The sequence below is a fragment of the Mirounga angustirostris genome, unplaced genomic scaffold, assembly GCF_029215605.1.
Source record: "Mirounga angustirostris isolate CCGP_5_RB_7025 unplaced genomic scaffold, mMirAng1.0.hap1 SCAF_3, whole genome shotgun sequence".
NCBI lineage: Eukaryota > Metazoa > Chordata > Mammalia > Carnivora > Phocidae > Mirounga > Mirounga angustirostris.
This window is the reverse complement of record NW_026991711.1, coordinates 179,448,627-179,466,270: the sequence shown is the minus strand read 5'-3', so window position 1 is coordinate 179,466,270 and position 17,644 is coordinate 179,448,627. Positions and strand designations below refer to the sequence as shown.

Genomic DNA, 17,644 nt, shown 5'->3' with positions numbered 1-17,644 from the left:
TTATATGAGAGGGTTTTTAAAAATTTCTCTGTGTAACCCAATCCCTGAGGACAAGGACCAGCCTCTTGCATACCTTTAGAAACCTCCTCATACCTAGTGTAATGCCTCTGAAATAGATTCAAAATAAATATTTGCTAAATAAACAAATCATGTTCATATCCAAATTAGACGATTCTGTCTCTTATGTATCAAATGTCCATTTCAGTAATGTTAATATTGTTTATTGTTGAATTAATAATATATGCCCAATATGGAGTATTCAAATAAAGTATGAAAAAATAAAAGGTTACTTCTTATTTCTTTAAAAAAGTAATATTCAATGTATATATAGCACTATAAAATTAAAAATTTTTTTGTGTTTTTTTCATGTTCTGTATTTTTAAAAAATTTTTTTTATGTATTTGATAGAGAGAGCAAAAGGAGGGGGAGCAGCAGAGGAAGAGGGAGAAGCAGGCTTCCTGCTGAGCAGGAGCCCAATGCAGGGCTCGATCCTAGGTCCTGGGATCATGACCTGAGCCAAAGGCAGATGCTCACCTGACTGAGCTACCCAGGCATCCCTTGTGGGTCAGGGGCCTGCATGGCTTTCAGACCTTAGTAATTAGAACAAGCTAATTAGGATTATGGAAGAGCTGCACCTTACCCAGGCTCTCTTCCCTAAGTGACCTCTTCTCACAAGGGACATCCTCCCTTTGTCCCAGCTCACTCCTTTCGCTCGTGTGCTACAGGTAATCTGATTGGTTTTGAAGAGAGAAATTTTGATTCATTCTTTCATGTCTCTATGAACCAGATAACCGTGCTAGATGTTGGGGCTATAGCAGTGAGTCAAAAGCAGATTCCATCCCCTCCCCATGATTAGGACAGCTTAGCTTTGTGTTTTGAGAGGTGTGTGGAAATACATAAAAAGCACCCAAATGAGTACCAGCAAAGGCTATCTATACAGAATTTGCTGTGGCTGGGGAGTAAGCCACCATCGCTTGAGTTTCAGCAAAGACTCAAAGGCAAGCAGAGGAGAGGGTCAGTTTTTATAGTGAAGAAAGAGGAGGGCTTCAGGTGTGTTCTAAGTGGAGGTGGGCCCTAAGTAGAGGCTGTTGGCTTGAGGAAGCTAGACTAGATGTGGGCTAACTAGAAGCGGGACATCCTATGGGGCTGGTTAAGGGTACCTATTTGACCTTCTCCATGTGGTCCTAAGTTAGAAGCTGGAGGGAAAAAAATAGAGATGTTAGTTACTAATCAAGTCCTGGCTGTTTGGGGATGAGTTTAACAGGGATTATTGTTTGGCTTCCTGGAATACTCACTTCAGATAGTAGTTGACTTCTTGGATCGCTTACTGTAAACAGGCTATCTTCTTGGGCTACTTGCTGCAGGTTGCCACAGAGTTTTATTTTTATATATAATCTGGTCATTGTCCGTATACTCATTCTTTCAAGTATATTTGACCAGTTTTTCTGCTCCTCAACACAAAGTAGGCAGTTCTATAAGTGCATTTCTAAGTGACAAATGGGACTTCCAAGCACATTTTTCCCAAAGAGCCAATGACTGAGAGCTGTCTTTTAGTGATCATCAGTGTATGTCAGCTGAGCCTAATGGATATAGCCTCCCATTCAGTCCTCACAGTGACCCTATAAGAAAGATGCTGTTAGTGTTCCCATTTTATAGATGAGAAGACTGAGACACAGAGGAGTTAAGAAACTTGCCCAAAGTCCTCTAAATTGGAAATAGAGGAGCAGGGATTTTTACTAAGTCAGTCTGACTCTAAACATTTTGATTTTAAGTAATGTGTTATTGTCTCTGTATTACTGTTTCCCTAACAACGGTAAATAGCTGTTCCTTTCTTATAAAGTCAGAGTATGGCTATGGCCGCCCACACTATTGCAGGGGTGAGAAACACGGCCGGAATCAGTAGGGACTCTGAAGACCGAATAAATGGATGGCTCCCTCAGGAGTATAAATGTCAAGTACAAGCAGAAAGGGGCTTTGGTGGAGGGCACAGCCATTCTGCAAAACAGATCATATTTAAGGTCAGCTGTTCATGGTCACGGACACCTTGTTTTTTTTGTTTTTTTTTTTTGTTTTTAAATCCCTGACATTTCTGTGATCTGAATTAGAACATGTGTGTAGCAGTTTTAGGTGCCACAGTAACATGACTTAACCCTTCCATCCCTGCCTTCCCCATGCCCTTGTCCCCAGCGATACAATGGCTCACTGAGGGAGCCCTGTATACTGCTACTTACCACCATTTTATACCTTTTTTGTTCATAATTATTTCTTGGCTTTCCAGGCATGGGAAGGGGTTGCTTGAGTACAAGTCTTTGCACACAGTGGGCGTTCAGTACATGTGGCTGGTGTACCAAGAAGAAAAAAAGAAAAACATTGCCAGAAAGACAACTCCCTGGGGTCCGGGAAACTAAATTATAACAAGTCAATAATTTACCCTTAAAGGGTATTTTTTTATACATTTGTAGCATGGGAAATAGAAGAATAAAAAATTCTCTTTAGATATCATGTATATTGTTTCCAAATAATTTGCTCTTTTTTTTTTCTTATAATGAAAATTCTAACACTGTTGAGATGGTATAAATACATTGGTTACGTTAGAGTAGTCTCAAAAATGTCCAACAAAGTTTCTCAAGAATTTTATCATTCTCTATTTATCTTAAAGCAGTGCTCGTAAAGAGGTGTAACTGTTATCACGGTGTGACAAAACCCATATAATAGGGTTTTGATGTCCCTGTTACATTACGGTCATAACATTCCTTTTATAAGAAAGGACAGGCAGGTTTACCACTCCAGTATAACCAGGCAAGGCACTTGGAAAGCTTCTGTAAGTCTTATAAGGCGATGGTGTCCTCTTTAGTAAATGACTACTTCTGTGTGCTAAGTAGTATGATCCTAAAGTTCCCATTGGAACCAAATTCTTAGCTCAGTTCTGGAAATACCACTAATCAATTGGGGAAATCCTAATAAGAAATGATTGGATTGACTAGATTTTGGGTGTTTCTCTCAACAACATCTTAATCTACAACTTTGTGGTATGTCAGGACCGGAAGTGAAACCACTCCATAGCGAGAAGGTAATAAGTGTGTTTTTCTCAATACACAAATTGGCCATTTTGACTCATTTTCAGTGGGTGATGGTGTCTCACTTACTTACTTGTTCTTTCACTCATCCCTCCTATCACCAAGAACCAACTTTTTTCTGACAATTTCCCAAGGATCAACTTACAGAGAAGTGCCCATTTGCCATTTAAGACATCACTTCTGGGCTTGGCTAAGGCGATCATCATGAATGCAAGTACCTGAGCTTATTTTTCATGCTGGATGCTGTGCTGGCTGGTCTGCTCCAGGGCGTCCAACTGGGCTCAGGCCACCTGCACACGAGACATCTGATCCTTTCTCATCTGAATGCCAATCCATACAGGTCCAGCTTTTTGGTTCTGTTTCCCAACCCATTCTCAATTCCTGGCTCTTTATCTAAATTTGGCATTTAGACTTTCTCCAACAGGCTTGGCTGTTCCTCTTGCTCACATTGTGCTAGAAAATGTAATAGAAAACCCATCTTTCACTCTGCAACCATAGAAACCAGCCCTAATGCTAGCCATTTAATAGCTGTGTCAACAGGAGCAACCCCCAGAATTGTGGGGGGGAGGAGAGTACATACAGCCTGTGGGTCAAATTGAACTGTAAAGGTCAAAGATAGTATTGAATTTCTATGGACAGCTCATTTGGAGAATTAAAATAAAATAATAAGGGTTTGATACCTATTTCCTTTAATGTTAAGTTGCAGCTGTGAAATTTTAACACCTGTAACTAGCATTTTAATCAACGTAAGAAATGGGATATAAGCATTTCTAGACTAATGTGAAAATCCTCTAGTTTTAGAAAGGAAACTTATTCTGCCACGAGAAACCTTTATCCAACCCTCTTGGAATTGACATACTACAAAATGTCACCTTATCGCGGCATCTCTATCCAATGACAAGAGAAGTTTTGTGTTGATAAAAGATGGAAGAACCCATTTCTGATTGTTGACTCAGCACTTTGGTAATACAACACCAGTTTAATACACAATTAGCAAAATTAGGCTCCATTCCATCACTTAAACTTCTGCCTACGGAAGATGGCTGCGTCATTAGCCTGACAAATTTGAGCCAAGGGACTCCGGGCTACACTGAACAATGCCAAACCTTCCTGCTCTTCCCCCAACCCGTGTCCTACTTCTTGAGAATTTAATTTTCACCTTAATAGAGGGAGCAAGCATTCAAAAGAATTTTCTCTAGAGTGGGTAATATTCAGAGATTACACTGGCTGTCTTAACCCTGAGAGAGCTGTTCATTTAGAGGGTCAAGGATCTCCAAAGGATTAAATGGAGTAAAGAATATAAAAATGCTTTATAAAGTGTAGATTTTATATAGGCAGAAAGAATGAATGCACATGTTCAATTGGGCATCACCATTATGTAAATCCTGCCGGGGCTCCAAGGTACCGTTCAAGTCTTCCCTCTATGAAGAAGCTTACAGTGGGTCCCAACACTTCTCTCACTTCTGCTGCCCTACAGAGCCATGATTTGATATTTCACCTGCATAACCTAGCACATAGCCTGCCTATTTTCTCTCAAACCCCTGCAGGCAAGTACCATGTGTCCCCACAAAATAGGCACTGGATGTTTGTTGACTAAGGGATCATGAAGAGATACATTTGTCAGGACAAGGAATTTCTAGACAGTCACATCTGATGCATTCGCGTTCTTCCAGCCCACCTCACCTCTGCCTTTAGACTTGCTGACACTGACATCCCAGGGTAGTTGTGAGCATCACAATAGTAGATAATGTAATTGGAAATTTCTTATGAAATACAGTGCACTGACTGCAAATAATTAATGTGGCAGGTAATAATGACAAGTCCCAAGCAGAATCTGTGTTTATGTCAAATTTAGATGATACATCAAACATCAGTTAGGTTGAGTAGAATTTCCTCCAGACAAGAGGTGGTAAGGTAGATTTTCTGGGATTCCGAAAATCTGAGTTCAACTTGTCTGTCTATTTGCCATTGGCTTTGTGTCTAGTCTGAGTTTGATGTTTTTTTCTCTTGTGAAATTAGGTGGCTGGATTGATTTCTAAATTCTCCTTCGATTCTATAAGTAAACAAAATGTAAGATTTAGCATCTGATCATTTCATTTTCATAAAATGTGGCTGGGCAAAGAGTAAGAATAGCTTCTAGGAAATCCAGCATCGTGTTTCTTTTCCTCCAGTTCTATTAGGTTGGAAAAGAAAAGCAATTCATTAATATGATCACTTTGATTCCATTCTTGTTCCAGAAGGTTTACATAAACAAACCTCCACAACAAAATAAAAGCATACATGAGATAAAAAGATGCCAATTTCTCAAGTTTAAATACAATCTTTGGTTCTGAAATTCTTGTGATATTGGATTCCATCTATTAACATAGATTATTCCAAAATTATTTTTTAGCAGAGCCCTTGCTGGGTGTGTGCCTCCAGGGAAGAGAGATAGTTGGCAATAGAACAAGAATTAACATTTCAGTGCAAGGAATCTTGGTTAAATCTAAGCAGATATTTCATGAGTAAACTCTGCAAAATCTCCTTGGTATAAGAGCTTAGGGGAACGATAACATTTCAGACTGGGATGCTCAGAGAACGCTTTACTGAGGAGTGTGATATGTTAGGATGTATTAAAGAATGTAAAATGTACATTGAGTAGGGGATGCCAAGAATAACAGTGCAAAGGTGAAAACGTACAAAGGACGTTTTTCTGACAGTAAAGCAGCCAGAATGCAGAAGGTCAGATATGGTGGTGGTGGAAGATAAGGCTTGAAAAACAATTTAGCCCTAACTGAGGATGACATTGAATGACACTGAACGGATGAACTTCAAAGAATTTTATCCTTTGGGCAATAAGGAGTACATTCAAACTTTTTAAAATGATAGCAATGGATTGAAGTGTTTTATTTTTTAAAATTTCCATCATTCATCAGAATGAGTTAAAAGAGGAGAAAGTGACAACAAGCACAAAATTTAACATATTATTCCCAAAGTCCAGGTCTGCATTGACAAAATCCTGAACTTGGTGGATGGCGGTAGGAATTGGAAAAAAGGAGGAGAAGCAAAATAATGGGAAGAGAGAATTGTAGGTAGAAGCAACAAGTGAGGGGAGCAAGGCAAAGGCCTGTAAGGTGTTAGGTCTGGGACACTGAGCAAATTAGTGGTACTTTTATAAAGAAGAGGAAGTGCAGGAGAATAAACATATTTTGAGGAGCCTAATGGGGTCTTCAGTATTTTAGACAGTGAATTTGGATAGCAGGAATAGAGCCTAGGTGGAGGTAAGTATGAGTCCAAGTGCCAAGAGGGGGTCTTCTCTGACTGAGAGTAGGTATCACAGTAAGGGCATTCTGGGGGTTGAGAGCAGGAGTGCTAGTCAAACCTGCTTTGCATTCACCAATGTGTGAACCTGGCCCTGAGGCAGGAGGGCTTGGATTTTGGGGTCAGACCCTCCAGGCTTTATCTCCCAGCCCCACCACTTGCTAGCTACTTGACTTTAGGTAAATGACTTTACCCCCTGTGCCAGTTTCCCCTCCTGTAAAAAAGAGACAGTAATAGTGCCCTACCATTAGGATTGAGTAAATAGATCTATATAAGGTGTTTGGGACGCTTGGGAACACCAGCCTTCACAATCCCAACATCCGGGACAAGCCGGGCCTGGAGCGCTTCGTGGCCATGAACCGGGGCATCAACGAGGGTGGGGACCTGCCCCAGGTGCTGCTCAGGAACCTCTATGACAGCATCCAAAATGAGCCCTTCAAGATTCCTGAGGATGATGGGAATGACCTGACCCACACCTTCTTCAACCCGGATCCGGAGGGCTGGCTCCTTAACCTGGGAGGGGCCCGGGTGAAGACGTGGAAGTGGTGCGGGTTTATCCTCACAGACAACTGTCTCTACCATTTTCAGGATCCCACCGACAAGGAACCCCACGGAATTATCCCCCTGGAGAATCTGAGCATCCGAGAAGTGGGTGACCCCTGAAAACCGAACTGCTTTGAGCTTTACATCCCCAACAACAAGGGGCAGCTCATCAAAGCCTGTAAAACAGAGGCGGCCGGCCGGGTGGTTGAGGGGAACCACATGTGGTTGAGGGGAACCACATGGTGTACCGGTTCTCGGCCCGACCCAGGAGGAGAAGGAGGAGTGGATCAAGTCCATCCAGGCAGCAGTGAGTGTGGACCCCTTCTATGAGATGCTGGCAGCAAGGAAGAAGCGGATTTCTGTCAAGAAGAAGCAGGAGCAGCCCTGACCCCCCACCCCCCAACCGCATTATTTATTATGGAGCTGCCCTACCCGGGTGGCCGGACCCCTGGGCCCTGGGGCTGCGGATCCTGGTTCTCCAATCCTGGTTCTCTGTTTGGAAAATTCACCACCACTAGCTCCTCTCTCGTTATTTGTAATTAAAAAAAAAAATTAAATTAAATTAAATTACCTTTTCTAAGATTTGATTTTTCCTGTGTATAATTAGGATTGTAATAGTATTTATTTATAGACCTACTATGAGAATTAAACACGAAAAAAGTACACAAAACTCTCAGCAAAATGCCTCTTTGGTAGCAAGAGCTCACTTTTGAATAACCACTTAATTCAATTATCCAATAAATATCTATCATGCGCCCCCTGCATGCCAGGCACTCTCCTAGTAACTGGGAGCGTGACAGTGAAGGAAACAAACAGTGAAGGCACTCATCTTACTGGGGAGAGGCCAGCAATCTCATGCCATGTGAAAAAAGGAAAGCAGGTCCAGGGCATTGAGAAGGATGCGCGTGGGCTTAGGCAGAGTGGTAAGGAAATACGTCCCTGGAGAGGTGACATTTGAGCAGAGTTTCAGCTGAATGCAATGAGGGGAAACCCAAGCAGTAAACCTGCATGGGGTGTGAGCCCGGGTGGGGTGGGTCGGGAGAATAGTTTCCAGACAGAGCCAACCACGCATGGGCTGCCGCCTTGCGTTTGTACGCAGGTGCCTTGTAGTCTGGAGGACCACTGGGCTCGGGGAGGCTGGGACACCGAGGAGGGTGTCGAGGGAGGTGAGGTCTGATGAGAGCAGTTCCTGGAAAACAGTGCGGTCCAACAGAAGTAAGATGCCAGCTGTGTATGTAATGCTGTTAACATTTCTAGTAGCTACGTTTCTGAAAGGAAGAGAAAGAGGTGAAATTAACCCAATGTCGCCAACACATTCTGTTAACACGCAATCGCCATAAAAACTATTAACCAGAAATGTATCATCTTTTTTCTTTCTTTCTTCCGTTTTGTGCACTGTATCTTTCAGACCTGGTGGGCACTTTCCACTTAAAACACATCTCAATTCAGACCAGTCACATTTCAAGTGCTCAGTTGCCACATGTGGCCCGTGGCTACAATCTTGGGTGGCACCAGTATAGCGCAGAGAGTGTAATAACTCATGGGAAGGAATCTGGAGTTTATTCTGTGAGGAATAGGAAGTCGTTGGGGGGTTAGAGGGCTGGGGGAAGGTGTGTGTGTGTGTGTGTGTGTGTGTGTGTGTTGCAGGGTGAGGGATGGGGAATATCATGATTTGATTTCGTCTTTAAATTGTCACTCGATAGGTGGCTCACCAAGTATAAATCTTACTTCTTACACTTGGTTAAACAAAAAATATCTCCTAGACTTACTTCTTTAAAATCACATTAAACCCAGTTCCAAACTCTTTTTGTCAGGTGGACGAGAAATTTATTTCCAAACATTTTTGTGATTCCACTTCCGTTTTTTTTTTTTTTCCTTCTTTCAACATTTTTAACTCATGGATTCAGTGTTTCTGTGGTTGTTGGAGTAGAGCAGGTAGTCAGGGCCAAAGCATGGGAGTCCATTCCAAGCACCAGTTTACTCTGGGTGTTATTGAGATGCCCATTTCCAGAGCCCAGGTATTCCCAGAAGTCTGTGGCTTCCATCCCATCTACGGCACAAGTACGTAGCAGAGTGGGAGGCTGGTATCCTGGTGCCCTGCCTTCCTAGTGCACCTTGCAGGGTCCTGTCACACTTTCCAAGGAGTTCTTTATGTTATGAGCTACACTGGTTTTCCTCTCCTTTCCAGGCCTGGAGACAAATTTTTCCCATTTCTCTTTCTTTCTCCCCTCCCCAAAGAATACCTTGGGTAATCCTTTCAATCACTCAGATTTCAAAAGAGACAGAAAGAAGGGTTGTCTTCTGCAGCTCCTGTTCTCCCACCCCCTGCCTCTTGAATCTCTGAAGCAAAGAATTTGAATGAGCTTGACTACCTGCTCAGAACAAATGAATGAGAAATAAAGGGAACAAATGCAAATTAGTACCTCCGTGACTTACCTGCCACACCAGCTCTTATTATGGCATAGAAGACCTTTAATTGGTGGTTGGATATTTCTAACATCTCTGAACTGGATAGATTCACATCAACCAGAAGTGTGATCTACGTGAGGCTCTGCAAAAGCATAAAAAGCAAATAAATGATTGCTAGATGATTTATTCATTTCTGATTTTCTTCATGTTTAAATCTTGCTCCTCAAAGTGAGATCCTTGAACCATCAGCGTTGGCATTCTCTGAGAGTTAGAAATGCAGCTTCCCAGGTACCCCCACAGTTCTAGGAATCAAAAGCCACATAGTAACAAGATTCCCCAGGTGAGGGATGTGAACACTCAAGTGTGAGAAGCTCTGATCTAAGACACAGTGACTCTAATTTGAAGCTTAGATCTGTTGTCAGCCAGTGACTCTTCCTGATAAATTAAACCATCAAAGGTAATAGCCAGGTGCCTGTAATGTGTAAGGTGCTGAACTCAAGAATTGCAGGGACGCATAACAGTGTAAGACAGTCTTTGCCTTCAAGGAGCTCATGGTCTCATCGGAAAGATAAGATACAAACACATGAAAAGTGAGTAAGCATCTAACAGAGTTCAGACAATAGCATGCCAACAGGAGTTTATAATAGCCAGGTGTTTAGGGGATAGAGAGGACTTCAGCCAAGTTTGAAAGATGGGAAGGATTTATCACTCCAAATTATAGAACTTTATTCTTTTTGTATTTAAGGTCACTGGGAGAAAAAAAAATTCCCGGTAATAAAGAATTACAAGCCAGAGGCAGACCACACTTCTGAGAAAAGCAGTGAAGTGTCTTTCTCTATATACAAACTTAAGCATGCCATTAGAAAGACTCCATAAGGTGACACTTGCCTGCCAGATTTCTTTTTTCCTTGAGGCCTGTTTGGTGGCAGAGTGCTGAAGAGAAATAGCCTACAACATATTCTTGTAAGTAGCAGATGTGTGTCCTTGCAAATGGGGGTCACATCTCAAACGTCAGGCCACACCTGTTGTTTCCAACCAATGTGGGCAGTTTGCAGAGAGAGAAATTGAAAATTCCATGACTCTACATAGTATATTCTTTGTAAGCGAAAGTCTCCTATTTCCTTCAACAGAACAATCTTGAGAGGAATGCAGGGCACAGCTCTTCCTGATGAGCTTGTTCAGAGGTTCAAGGAATCAGAGGCATTTGGTGATGATGGTAAGGGCCCCAAAGTTGGGGCCACACAGCAGACCAGAAAAAGATGCTATGGTTTTCCCCATTTGTGCTCTTTCTTCTTCAGTATTAATAAAACTTAATGGAAAGCCCTACCTTTTGTTGAACTCATAATCTTATTTTAGCATTTTAACGATTATTCTTTATGACTTATAGGGGCCACATAGCCCATAATGCACAATTAGAGGTAGCGTGCCCTTTCCAGGGTCAATGGCTCTACACAACTTTTGTACATATGATTGGTGTATTATACTTTTATTATTTGATTAGCTTTGGCAATCAGGAATTTAAGTCATAATTGAATCATGTCAAGTACATTTACATTGCACATGAATCCAAGAAAAGAATGTGATGAGTACACCATAGGTTTAATTCAGGGTTATCTAATTGTTTTATCCTAAAATACAGCTCCTCTCATCTCGCTGAACCCACACACTAAATTAGGGACTTCTGGCTGCCAGAATTCATTTGTGTTCATGGATTTTCACTTTGAAAACTTCCAAAGGAGACCAGGAATCCTGCTGATAGCAGAGTAAGCCTCAGCTATGAAAGTCAAACTGGTGATAAATATGAAGAAAACCTTAATCAGTTTTAATGAATACAAATAGCATAATGCCGGGATCAGGGGAGTCCGGGGAAATGTTTAGCATGGTTCGTGGGTGGAATTCAACAATTTTTTAAAAGAGAGACTGTTGGAGAAAAGGGCTTCTGATTGTGGCAAACAGTAATGGTGGAGGATTTATTCATGCTTATAGAATACGTCTTTCAAGGCTCAGGCTTTTAAAAAAAAAATTCCTTCTCTATTCAAGGCAGCATGAACTTCCATTGAGCCGTGGAGTGAGTAACTGTCAGTTGGAAAGAATGGCAAACTGAGCTCTGTCCCCGAAGCTAGTCCAAGCAAAGGAGAGAAGCCGAGTGCACACTGGTTAGGCAGGTTCTTGATTTAGACTTTCTGGGCTCAGATCCTGGTTTTTCCAGTGTATTCCAACACTCAGAGGAAGCCTAGCTCTGTTGGATTTACTGAAAAGCAGTTATGTGTGTTTTCTCTGACTCTACCAGACAAGTTACTTTGTGTCTCTGTGACCCTGGTTCCCCATCTGTAAGAGGAGACAGTAATAACAATTCTGTGCCTATTAGAAGAGTATCTATATAATGTAGATATATATACACATATGTAAATGTATATATGAATATATTTATTACATATAGATACACATATCTTAGAAGAAGCCCTGGTATATACACTGCAAACATCGGTGTTTGTTCCTATTGATGTGGTTGTAATAATAGTAATAATAATAATAATAATTGTTACTGGAGTTGAGTTATAACTGAATTGGCATTACAGGAAAACAAGTTAACAGCATGACCCCATGGAATACAACCGTTTCTACGTCTATTAGTTTCCTTAGGGTGTTAAAAATATGGAGAAATGGCTTTCAATGGAGATCTTGAACTGGCAGCCATGGGTTAGAAATGCAAAGACTTAGCCAGTGGGAGAAGTGGCAGTGCTTAAGATATTTGAGGAAGGTCCCAGAGAAGATGATGTCTAAATTGAACTCTTAAGGATGAGAAGTTAGCTGAGCAAAGGTAGAGATGGAGGGCATGTACAGAAGCCCAGAGGCAAGGGAAAGTATTGCTTTTTTAGAGAATGCAAGTAGTCGGACTTCACTGGAAGTGGCAGCACAAGGGTGGTGGGAGAAGAAGCATGCAAAGAGCAGAGAGAAGGCTGTGAACAGCTCCTATGTCATGCCAAGGACTCTACACTCATCCCAAGGATGATGGGAAGCAGGTGAACGATTGCACACAGGGAAGTAAGAGGGAGCCATGATCAACTCCATGCTCTTGACCTATCATGCTGGCCACAATGTGGTGAATGTTTTGAGGAAAATGGTTTGAGGAAAAATACTAGAGAGAAAACTGTGTTTGATTTCCTGAGAAGCAGTATGTCTGTCTCTACTGTCTTCCTGGGGAATTCTCAAGGGCAATCATAACTATACACGACTCACAGCTAGCCTCAACTATTTAGAGCCTAATCCTTATGTGAGGTGGGACCTCCCTGCAGTGACAATGAAACACAAAAAAGTAGGAAGATTGGACAGATATTTAGTGGGTGGAGCTGATGATACCTTGTGGTAGCTTGAATGAGGGGTACAAGAGGCCAGGGGGAGTCAAGATTGATGCCTGGGGTTCCGACTTGTCAACAGGATCCAACCCTCACCTTCCATTCCCCAGTAGTGCAAAAGAAAAAGTGGGGAGTTATCCCTCTACACTTCTGAATTCTGGCCTTTATAGGGACAACCTGTGTTCAACCTTGGAGAGTAGTATCAGGAAAGTCATGCTGTGGACTCATATCCTCTATCTTTACGTTTATACAGTGATAGGTTCAGATGTAAAGAAATGTGAAAGACAGACAAAATTGAAAAGCTGTGATCAGATTTCTCCAATGGTTAAAAAGGAGTCTGTGGAATTCCCAGAAATTAAGATACCTAGACCCTATAATCTACCCAGTAGGTTCAAAGCAAGTCAACTCCCTGGAGCCAAAAGAAATATAGTTGCCATCTGACAGGTGAATAAGCAGTGTGGCAATGAAAGGAAGAAAACGAGGGATTAGTCTAAACTCTGGGGAGGTAAATAATTTCCAGGGTTGACAGACGGTCAAAGGCAATCCAGGAAGATAGATGAGCCAAGTCCAGTAAATTGTACTGTAATCCTTGTGCCAGAGACTGCTCTGACATGAATGACTAGTATATAGTCTAGGAATTTATCACATTTTTTTGACTAGAGCCTCCAAACAGAAATCTGCCTACATACACCCATGCTAGCTCCTAGAGAGGATGCGTGGAGGAGGAAACGGGAAGGGTGATTAGGGGAATATATTTGTCTGGGTTCTCTAGAGAAACAGAAACAATATGAAAAATGATTGATTGGAAGGAATTAGCTCACATGGTTATGGAGGCTGAGAAGTCCCAAGATCTGCAGTTAGGCAGCTGGCAGCCCCCGGTCTAGTTCCAGTCTGAGTCTGAGTCTGAAGGCAGGAGAAGACAGCTTGTCTTCCGTTTGAAGACCATCAGGCAGAAAGAGAAAATCCTCTCTTACTCCACCCTTTTGATTCTATTCAGGCCTTCAGTAGATTAGACGAGGCCCACCTCATTAAATTAGAGCAATCTGCTTTACTCCCGTCTACGGATTCAAATGCTAATTTCATCCAGAAACACCTTCAGAGACAATCGTATTTAACTAAATATCTGGGCACTCTGTGGTCAAGGTGACACATAAAATGTCACAAGGCTGGCGGTCTCCACACTCTCCATTTAAATAGAACAACTCTGGTTGGATCCTCCCGGTGGGATTTGACTTGAAGAAAGGGTGCTGGCTATAAAGGAAAATTTGTAGGACACTTCTAGAGCTCAAATCACCAAAGCCCTTAACACTATTTCCTCACAAGAGTAACTTGCCACTTGCTTGTTTTCAGTCTCCTAGATGCACCTGCCAGGGGTGATCTCCTTCTCCTGTACAACGCCTGTTCCGTACAGGGCATTCAGTTGGACAATCCTCACCTTGCCTATTCCTTTGGGTTCCCTGGGTCCTTCACGGCATCTTTCCTGCATGACCGAGGCTTCTTAAGACAGGCAGCTTCTCCACCAGAGGCATTAGTCCATCTCTTAGAACAAGTTTTTGTTGCAGAATTCACCCTTCGGTGTGCACTGTATTATGATGTCATCACTTCCAACGATTACCTGGTTATGAAGAAGGCTATCACAACTAGAATCAGGGGCTTGCCTTTGGAAGACAGTGGGGCTGCCATTAGAAGAATGCCAGTTCCTCCTGAGATTTTCCCCTAGAGCTCCTGCTAGAGGTAATAAGAGGAAACAGAATAGGATTTCGAGTTAAAAGACGTGCAGGGAAAACTTGGCCAGATTCTAATTTTCTCACCACTTTATTTCCCATTTAGCATTGCGGCAATTCTTATAAACCACCCCCACAGGTATTTTGGAAGGTAAACGGGGAAAAAACAGCAAACGTATGCTCCACAAGGCTAGTGTTTCACTTGGGTGGGCATAACTACCCAAAGGAATGACATTTTTAAAGAACACCATGAGGTAATCAAGTTTATGTTACAAAATAAATATGTATAAATCAGATATTATTGCTGACCATAGTCTAGGAAAGGCCAGTGAGACCAGGTGCCAAAGGTTTAGGCCAAAGCTGTGGAAGAAATACTTAAGATGAAAAAGATGGTATCTATAAACTTAATTTTTCCAGGGGTGTGGGGGAATGACTGCTATCAATCAATTTTAATGGTAGGTTTCTGTGGCTCTTCTGAACACCACTGAATTAGGTTATCAAGGTTTGCCAGGAAGGGGGTGGTAATTAGAAAAAGGATAGAACTTTCTAATCCCATAAAGGTGGATGCTCTTATAAAAATAATTACTCTGCTGACCTTTGCCAAAACGGTTTACCTAGACGGAATGTAGAGCCTAGCAGCGGGTTTTATTCCACAGCGGCCATGGGATTCCGACGTATCAATGTCATATTTTAAACCACTGACCCTGTTGGGAAAGGCAGTCATGCGCACTCAGTCTTCCCAACCCTTGCATGGGTGCATACGAACGTGCCTTGGGAACAGAACATTCCCTTTGAGGGATAAAGAGCCCTCACAGCCTGTTTGGGAATATTTGTCCCTGTTTTGGATTGACATGTACTTCTTTGTTCTGCTTAAGTGCGTGCATAATATGGCACCCGGCCAAACCCACTTATATCTGTTCTCAGCACGGAGGGAATGGGGTCCCTCACCTGCAGCCTAACAGGGGTACGTGCACACCATCTCCGTGCAGCGGCTGTGTGGGGAGACATCTGGCCACGAGAGACGGCCACTAGCGAAGCTGATCTGTGTCTTAGTGGCTACGTGAGTAAAGCATTGCTCCATGCGGTGCCTGTGTGAGTCATGTGTTTCGTGATGGCCTGACACCTGCCAACCGTGCCGTGTGTTGGCATCTTGGAACTGCAGCCTCTGATGGCAGGCATTGTTACGCTCTTTGCTATCGTCCAGGCAGGGAGACTCCACCCCTGGAGGTGTAATGGGTGTCATTTGTTCAACGGTCCTCACACTATTTCTAGCAGCGGCACAGATCCTACAGAATCTAAGGACTGGTTTGAACAAACAGCTAAGGGAAAGCATGGCGTCATCTTCAGCTTGCCTATTGGCCAGCAGGGAGCTCCCCTGTGGCTCTGGGAGCCCAGAAGTCCTCCTGAAAAACAACAGATCCTCTGATGCTGGTGGTGGTGTTATCCCTGTGCTTCACAACTTTGGGCTTTTCATTCTTTGTATTAAAATAATAGCATGCTTTTAGTGTTACTGCATTTTATTGTGATGTAATGAATCTATGCATGCAGAGCCTGAGACCAGATTTGTTTGCAGACAGACAGTTTATTCCAGAGGAGGAGGGAGGGGCTGGGAAGGGTGAGACAGAAGGAGAAAGGACTGATGCAAAAGTCTGTGAGGCATGGGTGCCCGCAGCCCTGCCAGGACCAGGTGTGTGCGGTGAAGAGCCAGGGGTCAGGTGCTGAGACCTGCTGAGGGACCCTAAAAATGCACCTCTGCATTATCCACCTGGGGGAGGCAGGGTCAGGGGATTCATCTGAGGGCTCTGTCCGCCCTGGTTAAGGGCGACATGTGCCACCTGCTGCCGGAGACATGGAGAAGCCTCACAAGAGATGCGTCCTGCGCTGCCGCCATGGTTTGAATGAGGATTTGGGGTGGGTCATAGAGGAGTCTCACTGATGCTTTATGGAGAAATTTGGAAAGCACCAAACAGACAAAGATTTCGTTTTAATCATAATCGCCCATTATCTCACCACCAGAGAAAAGCCACTGGCCAACGTCCTAACATCATTCTAAAGAGGCATTTTTTTTCCTTCTAATCTCACATTTCATAGCTTCTTTTTCATTAAACATTTTTCTATCTCCAATGTATATTTTCATGTTGAGAAATAGTCTTCTTGGCACTTTTTTATACGGTTGAACAGCATTCCACTCTTCAGATGTGCTAAATAACATCTCTAATTTGCATCTTTTTCTCCTGGTTGGTTGTTTAGACTGTTTCTGATCTTCTGCATTAAAACAAACAAACAAAACCCTGCCTCGTGGTACTGTTGTTCAATCACTCCTTTAGCATTAACCCACAGCAGTGAAATTCCCAGGTCAAATATATAAAGTATACACATTTTAAGGCTTTTAGTCCCAATTAGCCTCCAGAAAAGTTGTAACTATTCCCCAGTGATGTGTAAGAATCCCCATACTCGCCACATCTAAGGCTATTATTGTTTCTGACTTCTGGCAATCTAAGATACAATTATTTTTTACAATTAATTATTGTAAGGTATTTTGTCTTTTTTTAAAATTTAACTCATGTACCTCTATCTCTAGTGAATTTGAAAATTTTTCACAACTTTGTTGACAATTTTTATGTTTATCTTTGTGAATTGTTTATTCATATTATTTGCCCATTTTTCTGTCCAGGGCTTCATCTTTTTTTTATTAACTCATAATTAATCTTTTCCATATATTAACGCAATTAAAAATGAAATATATATCCAGCCAAAATATGGAAGCAGCCTAAGCGTCCACTGATAGATGAATGGATAAAGAAGATGTGGTATATATACAAAATGGAATATTAGTCATAAGAAAGGTGTGCCTGGGTGGCTCAGTCAGTTAAGCATTTGCCTTCGGCTCAGGTCATGATCCCAGGGTCCTGGGATCGAGCCCTGCATCAAGCTCCCTGCTCAGTGGAGCATCTACTTCTCCCTCTGCCTTTACCACCGCCCCCCACTGCCGCTTGTGCTCTCTCTCTCTCTCCAATAAAAATAAAATAAAATAAATCTTAAAAAAAAAAAGAAATAAAGAATGAAATCTTGCCATTTGTGACAACATGGATGGGCCTAGAGTGGAATAAATGACATAAGCCAGACAGAGAAAGACAAATATGATACGACTTCAATTTCATGTATATGTGGAATCTAAAAAACAACAACAAAAGAGAGAAACAGAATCATGAATACAGAGAACAAACTGGTGGTA

At 42.3% G+C, this 17,644-nt stretch overlaps 1 pseudogene; it reads left to right on the top strand.

Moving 5' to 3' along the window:
- LOC123838486 (cytohesin-2-like) overlaps positions 1 to 7,457 on the top strand; it is a 34,207-nt pseudogene extending 26,750 nt beyond the window's left edge.
- The last annotated feature ends 10,187 nt before the right edge of the window (positions 7,458 to 17,644 follow it).